The 13002-nt window shown below is 39.1% G+C and overlaps 1 pseudogene; it reads left to right on the top strand.

Annotated features, from left to right (window-relative positions):
- Nucleotides 1–9928: 9928 nt before the first annotated feature.
- Nucleotides 9929–10854, top strand: LOC105478278 (small ribosomal subunit protein uS5 pseudogene; annotated as a pseudogene).
- The last annotated feature ends 2148 nt before the right edge of the window (nucleotides 10855–13002 follow it).

Below are 13002 nucleotides of genomic sequence, written 5' to 3'. Positions count from 1 at the left end.
CACATTTATTTATAACTAAGACACCCTTGAGGGAAAGGGAGAGAACAAAGTAGCTGGTTTACTTAAGTATGGAACCAAGAAATGCAATTTACCTCCTCGCTCTTTGCCCACCCTTTCCCAAGGCCATAATATATCCCTCAAAATAAGCACAATTGACTAAGATGTACTGCAACTGCAGGAAAGGAGATATTGTTCAAAAATATAATCTTTTGACTAAAAAATGTAATCATCTCATTACTAACATAGATCAGAATAATCCAGACAACTGCATTTTATATGAAGATTAGTCTAAATGGAACCCAGAATTAATTCTAAAATGAGTGAGTGTTTGGAAAAACAAAGAAGTTCTTCCTTAGGTAGCGAAGTCTCTGAGCTGCTGATTGTGTATCTGTGCTGGATAACACCTTAAAATGGGTAAAACCTCATGAATAAAGAGGCTTCTTTGTGGCTGTTTTTCTGTAAACCACAGAGCACTTCTGTTTACTTTTACTAAACAATGAGATGAACACAAGCTGAAGAGTAGCAAATGAAGTGGCTGTCGACAGACAGGGATAAATCTATTAAAAAAAAAAAATCAGATTGCTCTTTGAATTGGGAGAAAAGGATAATAGATGCTGGCAGAGCCACCCAAGGTAATTTGCCTGGATCTCAGAAAGATATTTGCTAACCTTGGCACAGTAAACTAATAAATAAAATAAAGAAATTTAAAAATCAATGCTAACATTCATACGTGAAAATTATCCTGGCTGGAGTTTGAGGTATATCATTTTAAAGACAGGGATGCCACATTGTCATGGTAACTAAGACAGAAAAGAACTCCTGGTATTTGCTTAGGCAAAGCAAGCTATCAAATAAAATTCTTTTCTAAACAATAAAGTTCTTTGACAGAAAACATGTGGGTTTTCCTATAAGCCTAAGCATATAATCTAAGTAAATCTTGTTAAATTTAATGTTTAATCATTGCTCTTACATAAAAGGAAATCATTCTTGCCTGTTAACTCAAATTGTAATTCCTTAATTTTTTTCTTGGAAACCTATTTGCAAAAAACAATGTGCTTCCCAGGTGCATTGTTTAATACCAAGGGCATGGCAAAGAAGGCTTTTACGACCTGCTTCCAACATATGTCTCAACATTAATTTCCCTCATACCCATATTCCTGCCATGTTCCTGAAGCTCTAATTACTTAAGAATATCCATTATTTCTAGAACAGGCCATTTGCCTCCATCTAACTTTGTCATATATTATTCCCTCCATCTAGAATGATCTTCCTGCTTCCCTTACCTCCCCCACCTCCCACCTAACAGCCTAGCAAAATCTTACTTAACCTGATCTCGTTAAGAAACAGTTTCCCAAGATCATGTCCTTTGCAAGGACATGGATGGAGCTGCAAGCCATTACCTTCAGCAAACTAACACAGGAACAGAAAATCAAACACCTCATGCTCTCACTTGTAAGTGGGAGCTGAACAATGAGAACGCATGGACACAGGGAGGGGAACAACACACACTGGGGCCTGTCAGGGGGTCCGGGGGAGGGAGAGCATCAGGATCAATAACTACTACATGTGGGGCTTAATACCTAGGTGATGGGTTGGTAGGTGCAGCAAACCACCATGGCACACGTTTCCCTATGTAACAAACCTGCATGTCCTGCCCAATGTATCTTGAAACTTTAAATTAAATTAATTTTTTTTTTTTAAGACAGAGTTTTGCTCTGTTGTGCAGGCTGCAGTGAAGTGGTGTAATATTGGCTCACTGCAACCTCTGCCCGCCAGGTTCAAGTGATTCTCCTGCCTCGGTCTCCCAAGTATTTGGGATCACAGGCATCTGCCACCACCCCCGGCTAATTTTTTTTTTTTTTTTTTTTTAACTTTTACTAAATACGGGGTTTTGCCATGCTGGCCAGGCTGGTCTCAAACTCCTGACTTCAGGTGATTCAGCCGCCTCAGCCTCCCAAAGTGCTGGGATTGCAAGTGTGAGCCACTGCGCCCTGCCTAAATTAAATTTTTTAAAAAAGAAACAGTTTCCATGTCTCTTCCTTTGTAAAACTGTCCCCAAGCAAAGTTAGTTCTCCTTTCCTTTGTTCCCCGACAGTCCATACACCAGCTTCAGGCATGGCCATACTCTACTGCAATCCCCTGCTTACATGCCAATCCTCCTATCCAGGGCATCAGCTCCCCAAGGACACAGACATAGTCTCAAACATCTTTCAATTCCCAGGGTCTTCCCTATAGCTACTGCCCAACGCATGTGAGATAAAGTAACTTAAGTGTAATGACTGCTGTTGGTTCCCCACCCGTAGCTTCTTGGCTCTTACTTTTTCAAAGCACATCAGTTCAAGTTCTGTGAGCACCTGTGATGTTTTGCCAGGGGGCTTTCTTTGGCTACTAAAGCCTGCTCCTACTAAAGCCTGCTCTGCCCACACCCAAGCTGAAAGCATAGAACAGGTTAGAGGTACAGGAGTAGTCTTCAACCAATGACTGACATAAGTTAGTGGCTAAAAACTCCATTCCACTCACCCCTTAGATGGGAGGACTCTGAGTTGCATGACCTACACTGTCAAGCAAAATTCCCCAGAGTCAGATTAAGCTTGAGTTGCCCTTAGTTTTTATGTCTTTTTTATTGATATATAACAGATGCACATATTTGGGAGTACATGTGATAATTTAATACATTTATATAATTTGTAAAGATCAAATCAGTGTAATTGGCATAATCATCACCTTAAATATTTAACTATTCTTTATGTTAGAAACATTCAAATTATTCTCTTTTAGCTATCTTGAAATATACAAAAGATTACTGTAAACTATTGTCACCCTACTGACCTATTAAACACTAGGTCTTATTTCTTCTATCAAACTGTATATTTGCACCCATTAATCAACCTCTTTTTATCCCTCCTCCCACCTACCCTTCCTGACCTCTGGTAGTGTCAATGTCTTGAAAACACACCCTGCAATGACTTCCTTTCCTTTTCTATCTAATTTCCCCACTCTGCTACTGGTGTTTCCTAGAACCACCTCTCACATAAACTACTTGCACTCAAATCCTTGTCTCCAGGTTACCTTGTGAGGGAACCCAAATTAAGAAAATAAAATACTGAGTTGAATGTAGCACAAAGTTTCAACGGAGTATCAGTCAAGGTGAGTGCATTCTTTTAGAGATTGCTTGATCTAACTTGCTCTTTAAGATCAAATGCATACTTTCCTAGATCACCTGCCCCAAAATGGAAAGTTTTTTTACTTATTTCTTGAAATAATAGGTGGCTTTTAAGGTTGTTTAAGCAAAAGAATAGCATAACAGAAGCAGTGTTTTAGAAAAGCTATTTTGGCAGCAGTATAAGGATCGATGGATGATAAAACGAGGACATTGGGGAAGTTGAGTAGTCATTGCTAATGCAGGAATTTTCAGATAGGAAATGATGAAGGTCTGTTCTAGGATAGTAGCCTTGAAAATAAAAAGTAAAAGGCAAATATGAATGACAGTGAAGAAACAAATAGCTCAATCATTCCTGTCAAGCTGTGACTATTTGCCAGTTGCTACTGAATTCAAAGACAAGAAGCAGGGTATAGCACAAAAAGTCAAGGCCTGAGCTCCAGCTGAGCTTCTGCTAATGACTCTTGGTCAAGTCGCTTGGCTTCAGCTTCCACATCTGTTAATCAAGACAGATGAGAACAATAACTCCAATCCTGCCTGCTTTTACAAAGTTTTTCCAACTATTTAATGAGACGCTGTCTATAAAAATGTTTTCAAAGTTATAAAGAGCTAAAGACATTTGATATACTTTTACTGCAGAATATATACATGGCATAATCTCAGTCTACAATCAAAAGTAAGAAAGAATAACCAAGCATCAAAACAGTAAAAAAATGGCAGCATTAAACATCGATAAAATGCTATTGTAAATTGAGCAATGCAGACTATTAGATACAAGAAGAAATTATAATGAATGTATTAATCTTGCAAGCCACAGAAAGCAAAAGAACTCAGTGAAAGGAGGAAAAAACACAGTGAACTGGATTTGGCAGAAAAACTATAGTTAAACATTTCGTATATTTATGATCAATTGATTTTCGACAAGTGTGCCAAGACAATTAAATGGGGAAAGAATAGTCTTTTCTACAAATGCTGCTAGGGCAACTGGATATCCACGTGCAAAATAATGAAATTGGACCCCTACTTTATACCACACACAAAAAATTAACTCAAAAGGACCATAGACATAAATGTAAGGGCTAAAACTATAAAACACTTGGAAGAAAATATAGGACTATATCCTCATGACCTTAGGTTGGGCAATAATTTCTGAGATATGACACCAAAAGCATAAGTTACAAAAGAAAATAATACATAAATTGTGCTTCATCAAAATAAAAAACGTTTGTGCTTCAAAGGACACTATCAAGAAAGTGAAAACTAAAACCCACAGAACGGAAGAAAATATTTACAAATCATATATCTGATAAGGGTCTAACAACCAGAATATATTTCTTAAAACTCTTGTGACTCAACAATAAAAAGAAAAATAACCCAATTTTAAAATGGACAAAGGATCTGAACAGACATTTCTCAAAATAAGATATATAAATCACCAATAGGCACATGAAACAATGTTCGCTATCATTAGTCATCAGAAAAATGCAAATCAAAACCACAATTAGATATTACTTTATATCGACAAGGATAGCTATAATAAAAAAGAAAGATAATAACAAGGGTTGTGAGGATGCAGAGAAATTGGAACCCTCATATATTGCTGCTAGGATTATAAAAAGGTGCAGCCACTTTGGAAAACAGTCTGGCACTTTCTCAACATGTTAAATAAGCAATACTGCTCCTTGTTATGTGCCCAGGAGAATTGAAAAGATGCCTACACAAAAACTTGTACACAAATTTCATAGCAGCACAAAACTGGAAACAACCCAAGTATCCATCAATCAATGAAGGATAAACAAAATGTGGTACATCCTCACAGTGGAATATTATTTGGCTACAGGAAGGCATGAAGTACTCATTCATCCTACCACTGTTAAAAAACAGTATACTAAGTGAAGGAAGTCAGTCACAAAAGACCACATGTGAATGCATTTATGAAATTCCCAGAATAGTCAAATCCAAAGAGACAGAAAGTATATTAATGGTTATCAGGGACTAGGGGAAGGGAGCAATGGGAAGTGATCGCTAAGGAGTACAAGGTTTATTTTTGGAGTGATGAGGATTTTTTGGAATTAGATAGTAGTGATGGTTGCACAATGTTGTGGCCACACTAAAAAAAGACTGCATTGTACACTCTAAACAAGTACAATTTATGGTATTTGGATTGTATCTCAATTTTAAGATTATATATTATGTTATTCCATTTCTCTTTTTTTAATTTATCTCCTCAAATTCCTTTTACCAGTGATTCCATTTCTATAACATTCTTGAAGTAAACAAATTTATAGTGATGGAGACTACATTAATGACTGACAGGGCATAGGGTTGAGGGAGGGTATGACTATAATGAGGTAACATGAGGGAGTTCTTGTGGTGATGGAACAGTTCTGTTACACATATCTATAAATGTTATAGAAATTCATAGAATTATACAAGAGAGTGAGGGAATGTAAAAACTAATGAAACCAAGTAAGTTCCGTAGTTGAATTAATAGAGTTGTACCAATGTTAGTTTCTTAGCTTTAATAAAGCACTATGGTTGTGTAAGATGTTATCATGGGGAGAATTTTTTGTAAGAGATGTTACAAGGGGAAACGGGATGAATGGCACATGGGAACTCTCAGTATTATTTTTGCAACTTCTTGTGAATCAAACTATTTAAAAGTTAAAACATATATACAAATAAATTGATTTTTAAACACCATTCATGATGCAACCTAGACACAAGCAGATAAGTCCCAACCACAATCTCCCTTTGCTCAGAGATTTAAACCTTTGAGATTTGTTCCTTGTTGCCTAGAACTCAAGATGACAGGTCCCCCATGTGATTTACCTTTCCCCTGAATATCCAAAGCTAAGTGATTTCTGCTCAGCTCTCCCCAGCCTCTGCCACTTGGTTTCTAGAGCAAAATCCTTTTTTGTCTGAGCCCTTATTCTTCCTACTTGGATCACAATTGCCAGAAAACCCATAACTCAGGGGAATCCCCTCAAGTCTGCCCACCAGCCTCAAAAACCTCTCTGCTGACCCAGTTCAGTGAACTTTCCCACAACCCATGCACTGTACATCAACCCCTTCGGTCGCTGTTTTACCTTTTCTGGTAAGGAGAGAAAACTGCTCCCATTTTGTGTCCTATAACCTCCTCCCCCTACACATCAACTCCCTAGCCAGTCTGGAGGGCCTTTCCCCCATGCAGGAATCTCTTTGTCCTTTTCTTAGGGATCCACTTTAGCACTTCAAATAAAATCATCCTCTACTCACACTTCCTTTACACATCTCTCACTCCCACTCAGCAGCCCTAAACCAGGGTACCCAATGGGTTTTGGGGGATGTGTTTCCTTCCATTATTCAGCATACAGAGCCTGGCTCAGAACAAGGGTGCACAGGTAATTGACAATAATCATATCCTTTCTTTTAAATATTAAAGCATGTAACGCTCTAATTTTATTTTTAATCCTATGAATCCATTGGTTTCTCCCCACCACCACCAGCGCTCACCCTCCACTGTAGAGTAACCCCCTTTTAAATTCAAATTCTCTTTTTCTCTTTTTGAGGAAAGAGTTACTTTGGCAAAACCTGGCATTGCCTAGGCGCTGATAATCAAACACAACAACATCTTGTTGGCTATATTATTAGTGAAAGTAAATAAATATGTCCATCAAGACCCGGGGTCTGATTAATCCAGAAAATTGCTTTAGTATCCATCTAGAAATTGTCATTAGTGCAAGATGAAGGATTTCAGAGGCATTAACATTGGAAATTGACCTATAAAGATCCAATGGCTCCTGCTGTCAGAAATGTAAAATCAATATGTCAGCAGAGCTACAAATGCCTATAGGAAGTTATGCTTTGCTGATGTTTCCTCTGGCATGAGGCCTTCCTCCTCCCATCAGATGTCAAGATGGTCTCTGGTTGTGATGACACAGGTACTCTGTGTAACACGCTCCACTCTTGCCAGCTGCATAGTATTCCTTGGTGTTAAAATCAGTGCTTCAGAGATTTCCATTTCCTTTGTTGTTGATGAGAAACTTTCATTTCAGGTCCTTGGAGCTGTTATGATTATTTTACATTTATTTTTTATATTTATATATGTAGTCTACTGAAATATTTTATGTTTATATATTTGATATTATTCAATATATTTAAATATTTCTATTTTATATTTACATATTTCTGTATTTTATACTTAATGTTAATCGTATTTGGCCTCAGTAGCAATAACATCAGAATAAAATTTTTCCTTGAATCTCAAATTACTAGTGAACAGATGTCTTTTTATGATGTGCCTATGGTTTTAGAATAAGTTCTCTTTTCAAACATTGTGAAATAGTAGAAAAGGCTCAGAATAGCATCCGTTAGAGTTCCTACAACCCAACTATAACTAAGTAATGTTGAACCACATTAAGAAGAAATCTAAATTCTGCTACCCAATTAATTTTCTTCCAACCTCAGTTCATAAGATAAATTGGAACCCAGTTGGAATAAGTTTGTCACTGATTTGTCACCAGGACCAACTACATAATTTGCAGGGCCTAGTACAAATGAAAATGAGGGGGCCCTTGTTCAAACAGTAAGAATTTTAAGACAATGAGAACAGAGCACTAAACCCAACTTGAGGCCTTTCTAAGCACAAGGCCTTATGCAACAGCACAGGGTGCACACCCGTGAAGCCAACCCTGCTCCCTACCATTAAACTCCACTGTGACCTTGGAAATGACTTGGGACCTCAAGGTTGAAAACCAGCCCTGTGTACCTTCTGAGTTAAGAAATCAGAATTTAAACATGTTTCAGAAGGGCTTTGGTTCATAGTCAAATGACCTGGAGAAGCCAGTGTATCAATTACAGGTTTCTTCTGGGAACCCATCTATAGTAGTTCATCCGGGTAGGGATGAATTTTTTTCTGGCACCAAGAATTCTGGATTGTCTCTGTGATTATCTGAACGGCATAAAATTTAAACTGACGATGTGAATTGGACTCACATGAATAGCCTGCTTCTAGAAAACAAGAGTGCCTCTTCTTTTAACTTTCAGATGATGAGCTTACAGAGTTACCCAGGATCCGCAGTGATAATGAATCAGCCAGGAGAGTGTATCAATCACTTAGGTTTCCTTAGCTGTAAGCAACAGAAACCACCTCTGGTTGACTTGAACATGAGGCAAATTATTGGATGACTTTTGCTACAAATAAACTGTCTTCCTTTGCCTCAAATAATTTTTCACCCCTGAATAGCTGAGCAACCACAAGTAACAATCTGAACCCTTCTATGCCTCAATTTTTTATTGGTTAATGGAATATGAATTTAACTTATAGGGTGTTTTTAAGTGTTGTATACACTAAAGGCAAGTATCTTGAATAATGACTGATAAATGGCACTCAAAAAATGTTAGTATTTACCCCTTTATAATCAGTTATACATTCTTCCTTGTGTCACAGCTATTTGTGTACAAATATAATGAAATGAAGGGATACTAGACTTTGGAACCATCTGGGTCCTACTTATAGCTTTTCCACTTACTAGCTGTGTGGTCTTGTTCTGTTTACCACTATACTTCCACCACCCAGTATAGTACATATCACTTAGAGCAAGAGCTTAAGGAACAGTCACTCAATGAGTGAAAAATCGAACTTTTCTGAGCCTCGGTTCTTCCAGTATGAATTAGACAATAACTGGCTCACTATACCAAGATATTTCAAACTGAAAAAATATAAACATTGCCTGACACAGCCCTTAACTGCATATTTGCTGCTCTATTAATGTTAGTTTCTTTCCTTTCTCAAAAACTGGTATTTCTGGCTCATGCCTATAATCTCAGCACTTTGGGAAGCCAAGGCAGGAGGATCGCTTGACCCTAGGAGTTCAAGGTTATGGTGAGCTATAATCATGCCACTGCACTCCAGCCTAGGCAATGCAGCAAGACTCTGTCTCAAAAAAAAAAAAAAACAACTGATATTTTCAGTGAATAAAAAAATAGCCTTGGAGTGTGGTCCATTTCATATACTCAGATTAAATCAATGAGTAGTTGTATTCAATTAGATTTGAACGCTTGTTTTAAAAATGTAAATATATGGGCCACAAAGGAATCCATTTCAATTTGAACTGAAGATAATTGAAATACATATTTCCATAAGGAAGAGGCCAGACAAAATATAAATCATTTCTTTTTTCACCCTTCATTATCTCAAAAGGTGTCAAATTGTTGATGTACACTCAGAAAGTGATTTTGATGGACTTTGAAGAAACAGGAACAAAAGGACACTTAAAATAAAGCACATGCCTGTTATTATTTTAGCTCTAAAACTAGAGTGGATGAAATTGACAACTGCCTATTTCTTCAAATTATTGAGGACTGGTCACTCTGAAAACAAATTTATATGTTTGGAATTTAAGATATGCTTGGAAAATAATATCACTGTAATAAACTGAAATTCAGTGTGGGCTCCTTTCCCTACAGGACTCAACTGGAGCAAGCAATTTTCTACCAATCTGTGTTGTTATACAAACACAGGCAAAAAAGAATAGCTTGGGAACTTGGTTTTTTCCACAATAAAAAATAAAAGCTGCTCTTTTCATTTAAAAATCTTTCAATTACCTTTTACTTCATTCCCTTCTGTCTTGCAGATGGTTTCTTTTCTTTTCTTGATTGTTTTCTATTTCACTGATAAAAGAGAAAACCAACCGCATAATTCTTGTGTCAGATGTATACCCTATTGATGACACAGCTATCTTAATTTTTCAGTTATGGACCTTAAAGAGTGTAACTGTGCTTCTTTTCCGAGAGAACACCAAATGGCGGATGACGCCGGTGCAGCGGGGGGGCCCGGAAGCCCTGGTGGCCCTGGGATGGGGAACCGCGGTGGCTTCCGCGGAGGTTTCGGCAGTGGCATCCGGGGCCGGGGTCGTGGCCGTGGACGGGGCCGGGGCCGAGGCCGCTGAGCTCGCGGAGGCAAGGCCAAGGATAAGGAGTGGATGCCCGTCACCAAGCTGGGCCGCTTGGTCAAGGACATGAAGATCAAGTCCCTGGAGGAGATCTACCTCTTCTCTTTGCCCATTAAGGAATCTGAGATCATTGACTTTTTCTTGGGGGCTTCTCTCAAAGACGAGGTTTTGAAGATGATGCCGGTGCAGAAGCAGACCCGTGCTGGCCAGCGCACCAGGTTTAAGGCGTTTGTTGCTATCGGGGACTACAATGGCCACGTCGGCCTGGGTGTTAAGTGCTCCAAGGAGGTGGCCACCGCCATCCGTGGGGCCATCATCCTGGCCAAACTCTCCATTGTCCCGGTGCGCAGAGGCTACTGGGGGAACAAGATCGGCAAGCCCCACACTGTCCCTTGCAAGGTGACAGGCCGCTGCGGCTCTGTGCTCGTGCGCCTCATCCCTGCACCCAGGGGCACTGGCATCGTCTCAGCGCCTGTGCCCAAGAAGCTGCTCATGATGGCTGGTATTGATGACTGCTACACCTCAGCCCGGGGCTGCACTGCGGCCCTGGGCAACTTCGCCAAGGCCACCTTTGATGCCATCTCTAAGACCTACAGCTACCTGACCCTGACCTCTGGAAGGAGACTGTGTTTACCAAGTCTCCCTATCAGGAATTCACTGACCACCTCGTCAAGACCCACACCAGAGTCTCCGTGCAGCGGACCCAGGCTCCAGCTGTGGCTACAACATACGGTTTTTATACAAGAAAAATAAAGTGAATGAAGCCTGTTACTTAAAAAAAAAAAAAAAAAAAGAGTGTAACTGTATTGTTTGCAACTGAAAGGATAAATGCTTGAGCGGATGGATATCCCATTCTCCATAGGTGCTTATTTCACATTGCATGCCTGTATCAAAATATTTTATGTACCCCATCAATATATATACCTACTAACCTACTATGTACACATAAAAATTAAAAACTGAAAATAAACATTTTGTTTTAGTTTCAGTTATGGGGTTCAGCTACATGATATAAAAGTTCTGTAATTTTTGTCCTCTCTAAAGTATACTCGCAAAAATTGAGCTATAGTAAAACATCTGTGTACGTATGTTTGTGTATTTGTGAATGGGGATGTGTGTGTGTGTGTGTCTGTACAAAGCACAGGAGAAGCTATAGTCTAATTTAAGTGATAACTGTTCTTAATAAAAAATGCCCTTTACTAATTATTAGTTCTAACTTTAAAAAAATATTTCTTGATAGCGATGCAAGAAAACAACAATATAAAAATGAAGATAAGAATGTGATATGGGTCACAGGTTGATCATCAGAAAAGCTGGACTTTTCGTTCTCGTTTCACTGCCAACTGGCTCTCTGACTATGGTAGCCAGCCTCCAAGATGGCATCCAGTGATCTCTTCTTTCCAGTATTCATGCCCTTATGTAGTCCCCCTCACATCATATCAGAGTAGGCCTGCGTGACCAATAGAACATGGCAAAAATGATACTGCATGACTTCTGAGGCTAGATCATAAAGGGCATTGTGGCATCTATCTCTTGCTCCCTCCTGGATCACGCATTCCCAGGGAAGCTAGTTGTCATATCACTCAAGCGGCCATATGGAGAGGCCCACCTGGTGAGCAACAGAGGTTAATGACCAACAGTCACTTCAGTGAGCTTGGATGGAGACCTTCCAGAACTAGGCAAGCCTTCTGATGACCGCAGTTTTGGCTGACATTGTGATCACAGCCTCATGGGAAACTCTAAGCCAGAACCACCATCTAAGCAGTTCCCAAATTCCTGACAGAAACTCTAACATAATAAATATTTATTTTTTAAGCCACTAAATTGTAGAGTAACTTATAGGTAGAAATAGATTACTAATACAGCAACCCAGTAGAAACAACCACTTTATGTTTCCATTTCTCAGGTTCTTATTGAGTCAACAACTATTTACTGCCTAGTGGATCAGGCATTATTAGAATGAGAGTGTTAGAGTGAATGTTCCCGCCAGAAATCACAATAGAACCCACAGTTTGCTAGATCAAATGTTCACTTTCAGAAAAAGTTCAAATACTACCTGAAACCAGTACCACTGATTAGCTGACCCAACAATAATTCCCTTGTCCCTTGTTGCTTTCAAACTTAGGCACTGGAAACAGAACTCGTTGGCTTTCCCAGTCTCTCTTGCCACCAGTGGTGGCCATGTAACCTAATTCTGGCCTATGAGAGAGAAACACATTTTTTTAAGGATTTCCAGGAAATATTTTGCTTTCCGGATAAAATGGGCAAATATGGCTTGTACCACTCTTTCCCCTTTTTTGCTGCCCAGTGTCTGGAGCTGCAGCTGCCATCTTTCAGCCATGAATAAAGGCCTCGGGAATTAAGAGACTCTTGCCTTGCTATAGTTGAACTGCAAAATTAATGCCAGGACCTTCCTGCCTCCAGAGATAGAGAACTCTACAAGGCATAAAAGTTGCATTTTCTATTACTTGTTGCCAAATTCAATCCTAACTGACACAACACTATAGAAAGTGTTTGCTTTCAAAAAAATAATAGAGTTTATCTCCCAATACATCTCTGAATTCCATGAATTATTGGGATATATTTTTGCTAATATCAACACCAACATCAGTCAAAAATGCTTCTTCATGCCTTCCTAAACAATAGGCAATAGTGTGTTAGTAATACTGGCTGGGCACGGTGGCTCACATCTGTAATCCCAGCACTTTGGGAGGCTGAGGCAGGAGGATCACTTGAGCCCAGGAGTTTGAGGCTGCAGTGAGTGATCATCACACCACTGCAATCCAACCTGGGCAACAGAGTGAGAACTTGTCTCTGAAAAAATAAAAAACAGTAATAATATTCAACATTTCTTGAGTGCCTACCATGTGCCAAGCACTGTTCTAAGTGCTTTACAAGTATTAATTC

Source organism: Macaca nemestrina, chromosome X (genome assembly GCF_043159975.1).
Source record: "Macaca nemestrina isolate mMacNem1 chromosome X, mMacNem.hap1, whole genome shotgun sequence".
Lineage (NCBI taxonomy): Eukaryota > Metazoa > Chordata > Mammalia > Primates > Cercopithecidae > Macaca > Macaca nemestrina.
This window is presented reverse-complemented; position numbering and strand designations above follow the sequence as displayed.